This window comes from Sinocyclocheilus rhinocerous, unplaced genomic scaffold (genome assembly GCF_001515625.1).
Source record: "Sinocyclocheilus rhinocerous isolate Xijiao unplaced genomic scaffold, SAMN03320098_v1.1 scaffold1709, whole genome shotgun sequence".
Taxonomy (NCBI): Eukaryota; Metazoa; Chordata; class Actinopteri; order Cypriniformes; family Cyprinidae; genus Sinocyclocheilus; species Sinocyclocheilus rhinocerous.
The window spans coordinates 326037-333761 of record NW_015649593.1 but is presented as its reverse complement, the minus strand read 5'-3'; the positions used below and the strand labels follow the sequence as shown (position 1 = coordinate 333761).

At 37.4% G+C, this 7725-nt stretch overlaps 1 protein-coding gene across 3 annotated transcripts in view; it reads right to left on the bottom strand.

The window, feature by feature from the left end:
• spop (speckle type BTB/POZ protein) overlaps positions 1 to 1402 on the bottom strand; it is a 91103-nt gene extending 89701 nt beyond the window's left edge. For 2 of the 3 annotated variants that reach the window (XM_016515757.1, XM_016515756.1), the window contains exon 1: positions 1318 to 1402. The gene's annotated coding sequence lies outside the window, so the exon portion shown is untranslated. Of the gene's footprint in view, positions 1 to 479; positions 681 to 1317 lie in introns of those variants that run through there. The other variant, XM_016515759.1, reaches the window with a different exon arrangement.
• Positions 1403 to 7725: the final 6323 nt, after the last annotated feature.

Here is a 7725-nt window from a genome sequence, read left to right as displayed (position 1 = left end):
ACATATATATATATATATATATATATATATATATATATATATATCTTTACAGTCACTTTTAATAGAATGCATACTTGCTGGAAAAAGTTTTCATTTCTTGACCTCAAACTTTTGAACAGTAGTGTGTCTGTACTTTAACTATAAATATTGTGTTAAACTAACAGATATATTAAATTAACACAATATTTGTATTTAATGTAAATATACACAGCCATGCACTAAAACCAATCCGATTTCAAATTGACAACCAATACCTGTGCTGGACATTTACACCACCAAAGTGGCAAAACAGGTGTTTTTGGTGGTACCAAGCAGATTTCTTCCACACCATTGGGCACATTGGGTTAGTCATATTAGATGGGACGCAGGGGTGGGTGGGTGTGTGCCAAACACTAGAGGTTTCTCTAGCTCTGATGAGTTAAAGTGAAGAGTGTTCCTACAAACTCAACATAACATCACATTTTTCCCAAATAAGTTACCAGCTGAGGACCCAGAGCTGATCTGACCACTGTTCACAAGCGCCCGAGGTAGCCCAACTTGTCAGCTGTTCCTAATTTCTGCAATGCAGCAACCCATTCAACACGTCTGCGTGAACGCGATCATGAGCGCGGCTCACTTTCTGGCAAAGAGCGCCCCTGCAGCGCCACACTGCGCGTGCGCACATCAACGGCCCACTATCTGGCAGGATGCGGGAAGTGTAGACGGCGCATGCGCCCTAAGATCCTTCCATCTACAATCAATGAGGGATCAGTATTTAGCAAGTCCTGTGTCACTGATACCCAGGCCTCTGCCCAAAAACAACTTGCAAGCATTTACAACAATACTCGAGTAATGCAGTCAATGTGACAGGCCACCTTAACCTAAAACACATCTTTCAAAAGCATACCGGGCGTTTAACATATGTCCGTACAAAACACACTTAGTGAAAAGAAATAAAGTAAACACAACACACTGAAGCAGGTGGAAGAGCAAGTCTGCTCATTTATAACATGACAGTTGTCATAAAAATCACTAATTTGATTACAAACTCTCAGTCATTCGTAGGTTAAAATGTTCCACTATCAATACACAGAAATGCTTTGCTAAAAATCACATTACATAGCTGTAATATAAGAGTCATAAAGTAATAAGGCTGGCAAGCGCAACAAGAGGCTAAACTAGTTAGCACCACAACAGCAGCCTGAAACAAGCTCAAATATAACCGACACAGATCCTCTAAACGCGCTGTTTTCACTCTTACGAGGCTAATTGAAAGCTAAAACCGAGATACGTGACTTCTCCTGGTGTGTTGTGGTGTGTTTGAGTTTATACACTTACCTTTTTTTGAAGGTAAGCTGTTTTACCGTATCGGATATTTTTCTATGGAGCGGCTTCACGTCCGGGTTAACTGAATGACGGAGGACGGGAGTGCGTACGTACCGCTCGGGCGCGCGCGCTGTGCAATAACTGTCACGCCAGTGTAAATATCAGTTTAATATCATAATTACTATTTTAAAGCACAGATTCATATACTTCTAATCTGATTTCATGTTATTTTCCCTGTCATCTGTGGGTTTCAGTAAAATGTATGAGAGAAATATAAATAGCAGTCTAAGAAATTTTATTTTTATATCAAAGTGTGCTCCGTTTTATTATATAAGTAATAACTACTAACACCCTACTTTATTATAATTTTTTTCTTACTATTTATCTGTCACTTTTTGTTTGCTTTGGCATTGCTGCATGCAAAACAATGATGACAATAAAGTATTTTTCAACTGAGTTGAATTTAATGGAAATTTGGTCTACTCCATAGTATAGCAATAACTGCTGTAGTTGATCACTCTAAATCCTTCAGTTATTATTATTATTATTATTATTATTATTATTATTATTATTATTATAGTTAACAATAGTTTTATCTATTGTTAACTGTGATGTTTGGGTGAATGTCAGATTGTCTCGTAATGTCTTTCAGGCAGCGTTTATGATGGATAAGATTTATTGTTAGTGCTTGATTGCATGCGATAATTCACAAATGGATAAACAAGCCATTTCTCTCTCTCTCTCTCTCTCTCTCTCTCTCTCTCTCTTCTTTCACTTCATTTTATCATTCTTTATATAACACCCATTGTGTCATTCTGTGAAGGTCAGTGTGAGAGTGGGTATAGGTGGCAGCGGGTTGTGTGTTTTCCCCTAATCCATGAGGTTATAGGAGTGTTTTTGGATGCATGTGTTCCTCTTCCAATTCAGGCTCTGAAGGGAGACATGAATCAGCACCAGCAGATGTTCATGAAAAAATGACTCTGTAAAAAAATCAAATAAAGATGAAAAAGATTTGGAAGGAAGAAAAAAGGGAATAATATTTAAAAACACAAGGGAAAGAGAAAAATATGCACAGCCTCACAAACCATGAATGTCACAGTTTGTAAACCTAAACGGACGGCGTAAACTCACTGTTTGCCATAGAAGATTTGTAAATGTGCCTGCCTATATCATAAAATACAAACATAAAACTTTTCATTACTGTTCTTTTATTGCAATAATAATTTTATCTTTTCAGTTTTATGTGTTTGTTAGTTATTTTTTCTTCATGGCTATGTAAAGCTCTGTGAATTATTGCATGAACTGTGCGATATTAATAAACTTGCCTTGCCTGTGTTAATTTAGCAATATTTTACTCAAACGATCTGTTTTTGATGGTGGAGCAAAAATAAACAAAAAATATAGACATACACTCATAAAATGAAAAAGAGTCTTATTGCAGTGATGCCATAGAAAAACAATTTTGGGTTCCCCAAAGAACCTTTCATTGAACAGTTCTCAAAGAACATTTTTTTCTTAGTATGAAGAACATTGTATAATTTAAAGAACCTTTTTTCAAGTATTTATAAAAAAATAAATAAAAAAAAACTTTTGTGAAAAGTTACTATAGATATTAAATGTTCCAAATGGTACTGGGAAATAGTTCGCGCAAAATCGTCCCAGTACTTTAGTACTGTACATTTAGTTCTGGAACTAAAGCGGTGTGAAAGGCCCTATTGACACCAATAAAGAACCTTTATTTTTAAGAGTGAACTATATCTGAAATGTCAGTTAGTGAAGTTATTAAACGTAATTTTGGGAGGAGTACGCCTATCTAATCTTCCAATTAATACCAAGGTATAAAACCAGCATCTTACCTCTTCCCGTTGTTAGTTCTTTCGGCATCCCTCCTCCTCCCCTTCTCCTCCTTTTTTGTACAATTTTGCCTGTTATAGGGGGGCAATCGGAGCTCGAGTAGAATATCATCTCTGAGCCCCTCTATAGCAGACAGCAAGCCAAATCTGTTTACCACTTAGACTAAGATTATATAGGCACACAAACTCGTGAATTTGTATATATTAAAATCTTTTATTTATTTAATTTTATGAAAGAAATATCACAGGAGAAAGTATATTTACTGAACTGAATATCAGTATGGCTGTGATTCGGCTGTGGCCTTGAGGTGCAGGTAATCAGCTGTGATGATATTCTTAATTGGTTTTTTTTTCCCTGAATGGTGACTCAAACATTTGCCACTCTTCATGACAAGAAGTTAGCCTACCCTTATGATCCCATTAACTGCGGTAATTGTGTTGAACTAGAGTTCTTGTTACCTGAATGCTGTTTAGAGTTCTCTGTTGTTAATATGTGACACCAATTAAAGCGTGCCAGGCCAGTGTATCCAATCCACAAATGACAGTGTTGACAGTACTTGACACTCTCACAGCATTAGTTGAGGGTGTTTTACAAGAGTGAAAATCACATTACTGCAGAGCTCAAACACCAAGTACACAGCTGAAATGTTCATGCTATCAAGATTAATGTAACAATGTTTTGATATTCATAATGTTTAATCATTTTTTATATCATTAAGCATCTGTTTGAATCAACATGAATCAAAATGGTCTATGTTTATTTTCTAAATATACATTCCTGCCCCTTGGTCACATTGGTGCATATTATTGCAAAGAAAACAATATCTATCTTCTTAATATTTCATCAAAACATAATAACTTGCTTTGTTTCTCAAATGACTTTTCAGCTGACAGTACCAAGGAGGTCTATAATACTTGGAGATAGCTATCGTTGGCATTCCCATTCATCTCAATTTCAGTTCTTTGGCTGTCTGCAGTCTTTTCTCATGGGCATTCAGTTCTGGTGACTTTTTTAGCCAATCACCTGAGCCATAAATGTCACGTGACTTACTATTCTGGAGCCACAGAAAAATGATGTCCTGACATGCTACTCTGGGTTGTGTTTCCCAGAAGCAATATTAGCTAACTATGGTTGCAGCAAGTTCCACTAGTATATAGTTCTACCTTTCATCTTTCATTCCATTTAAATATTTATACATAATATCATATATATACATGTACATCATATCTTATATCTATATACTTTAGCATGTCAACAATTGAGGGAACCTTGGAGTATGACATAAGAGGGAATCCATAATGAATCAAACATAAAATAAAGCAAAACGACAGGGTTTAAAAATAGTTAAGTAGTCCGTTCATTACAGCAACATTTTGGAGAAATTACATTGTGGAGGAAGCTGCTGACTGAATGAATCGCATATATAGCCTATGGGGGTATGCCAATTACATACCGCTTGTAAACAAGATTATGAATCGCAATGAACGACCTTCTGTTGTTTTGTGTAAATGAATGCTGCATTCCCTTCTCATGCCCTAAACCCTTCGAAGGGTTAACCCTCGAGAGAGAGAGAGCTTCGAAGGGATGAAGGGTGTAGGTAGGGGACCAAAGAGCTGTTCCTTGGGACAGACATCTGTGGCATCTTGCCGTGCCAATTAAAAAAGGCGCCACCATTGCACAATTAAACCTGTGCAAAGAATCATGGGAATGGTGTGTCCATCAGTCGTGTCTTTCTAAACCTTTCATTCCAAAGGGCCCTTTGAAGTGGCCGTTTTTGAGCACTTTGGTTTGGAACGAGCCTTCAGTATGGCGGGCATGACTGTTCTCAATCCAAAGTGCTCTTGAGTGGTGAATTTATCCTGTTTGGAAAGCAGAAAAACTGGTGTAATTAAAGCAGCGGTACCCTCACACATATTAAACAGGGAATATGTGCATGATTTACACACACACATTTCCAACCCATGTGTCTGTGTATCACTTACCATTCCATTGCCCCCTCCAAAAATAATTAAGCATCTTCAGAGAGGAATTGGGTTACCTGCACATTACAGTGAGAGATGTAAGGCTAGCTTACACTGGGGACACTGGGGAGGAATGAACACTGGGTGAGAGATGATAATTATGGGAAGAGAGAGAGAGATGAGAAAGACGGCTCATCTCTGATGCACAGACCCACCTGGACATTAGCATCATCCAGTTACCATGGTAAAATGCTTTATAGTATGTCTGTTTATGGACCTTGGTCAGGGACACCATATTTAACTTGACATGAACAACAATGAGGCTCTTAGAGGTAGAGGTACATTGAATTCGCAGGGTTGTTTTGTCTTAAAGTCCATATACAATTAAAATGTGAGTTTTTGACAGGGTTTATTTTGTGACAAAATACTCTACATTATGGTAGCAAATAAATAAGTGCACATAAAATATTGATTTGAATTAATATTATTTTGTAAATTTACCTGCATATGACCCGTAAAGTTTCCGCTAAGAAAACAAAATAGCCCATTATAATGTACAAATCAGCCAAGCAACAAGACACACACTGCAACAATATTACAGTGATATTAATAATTTAGTTCTCTGAGGTCATTTCTGAGGAGGCATTTAAATGAGAACTAAAAACAGAATGCTCATTCATTTACATGACAACAACGTTTTGGGGGCCTGAAAATGCAAACTTTGAAAACTTGTGAATTTGAGAAAATTTGTGTTTAATCTATAGGTATTTGCACAGGAGCGTAGTGTTTGTTTACAAAGTGATATCACCAACTACTGGCCTGGCGGATTTTCGCGGATCGGTGTGAACAGGATCGTTTTGGTTTTGACAGTGTTGTTGTCTATTCGTAAAACTTTTCAAAAACCCAAAAGAAACCTTTTCTGTTTTTAGTACATTGTTCTCGTGTAAACGTACCCTGATATAGGCCTACAAGATGGTGCTAGTTCAGTTTGTTTGAAACAATAAAGTGAGTCGGCAATTTGATATGAGAAACATGGAAGTATCGCTAAGTCTGGTCCTTCCTCGAAATAGGGTTTTCATCAACTATTAATTACTACAAAGTACACAAACGACATTAAAAGCAGGGTAGGTAATTTGGTTAAAAAAAATTTTTTGTTATCTAAATGTATTTATATGTATTTATATCGTCTGTGGAAGGCATTGGAACATAAAATGTCACTCGGTCCGAGGACTTCGATAGGCTGTCCTACCTGCCTGTCAACATATGTATTTGCATACCTCCGTGGACCCTGTTTGTGCAGACATGATACGTCATCAGCACGTTCCATTACGCTATTGCAGACCGAGCGAGAATAGAAGGTGTTATTATTGTAATATTATGCAATTTGTACTATAACGTTTTCTGACCGGTGAATGAGACATGAAGTAATCTGACAGTGTTGCATTCAACCCTCCACCAATGGTGTCTCTCATCGTGTCGCTGGTTAGCCTCTAGTCTGTCTGTGTGCATTCATGTGTTTTAGATGAGTCGTGGCTTAGGAGAGTGATTTGCAGGGAGGGTGGGATCTTATGCTTTCAAAGCTAGCTTGCTATTGCTAGCCTCTCAAAAATCGCCTACCCTACCTTTAATTTAATATATGTATACAACTGAGTACTATTCATGGACGACAGGAAATATTAGGAAATATATGACTGCTGCATACCGTGGTTGACCATTAAGAATCGAGTGTACAAGAGAATCATGTTATATGTGATCTTAAAATGAGGTGAGCCATTCCATGTAAAATAAAACCACTTGCATTAGGCTACTGTGAGAGAGGACACAATTTAAAATATACTTTTAAAAGATACTATCCATTTATTTATGTGTAAAACTTTTTTTTAATAAGGAAAAATTACAGAGTGCATCTTAAACAAGAGCAAAGTATGAACAATCGGAGAGCGGAACGACCGATTATATCCAAATAATTGGAATATGTTTCCTGGAGGGTTAGCTGATTTAATATTCTAGTATGGTTTGTCAGCTTTGGTCACATGATGAACATAATAGGTGCGTTCGACTTCATGCGGCGTCGCGCAAACCGATCGGCGGCTGACTTGAAGCAGTGCATGCCGGTTAGAAATTTTGTCCGACTTGAACCGGCGCCGACGCTACGTCACTGTCACGTGTGGCATCAAAGTACCGCGATAGCGTTTCGAGAGCAGCCGACTGACTCAGCTGGCCCAGCTTTTTCAGAGCGACTGCAGGAGCGCTGATGACGACACAGCCATTTCACGATTGGCCAGATTCACCGCATGACAACTATCACGTGTGTTTCGGGTTTATTCTAACCTTTTCAATTCCAATAATAGCCACAAATCTGTGTTTTTAGAACAGTAAAAGCTTTTTTACTGTAGTCGAAATGTTATATTGAGTCACGTTTATCATGAAAGCATATACACCCCCACTTTATTAGTATTTAAATGGTATATATTTACGTTGAACTTTATTCTTGAACAGATGGCGTATTAAGCAGTATATAATCAGTATATCTGTTGCTCATGAAAACGTTTCTGAAACGTCTGTATATTTGACAAATATTGCATTTAATTCACTTCATCTGTGA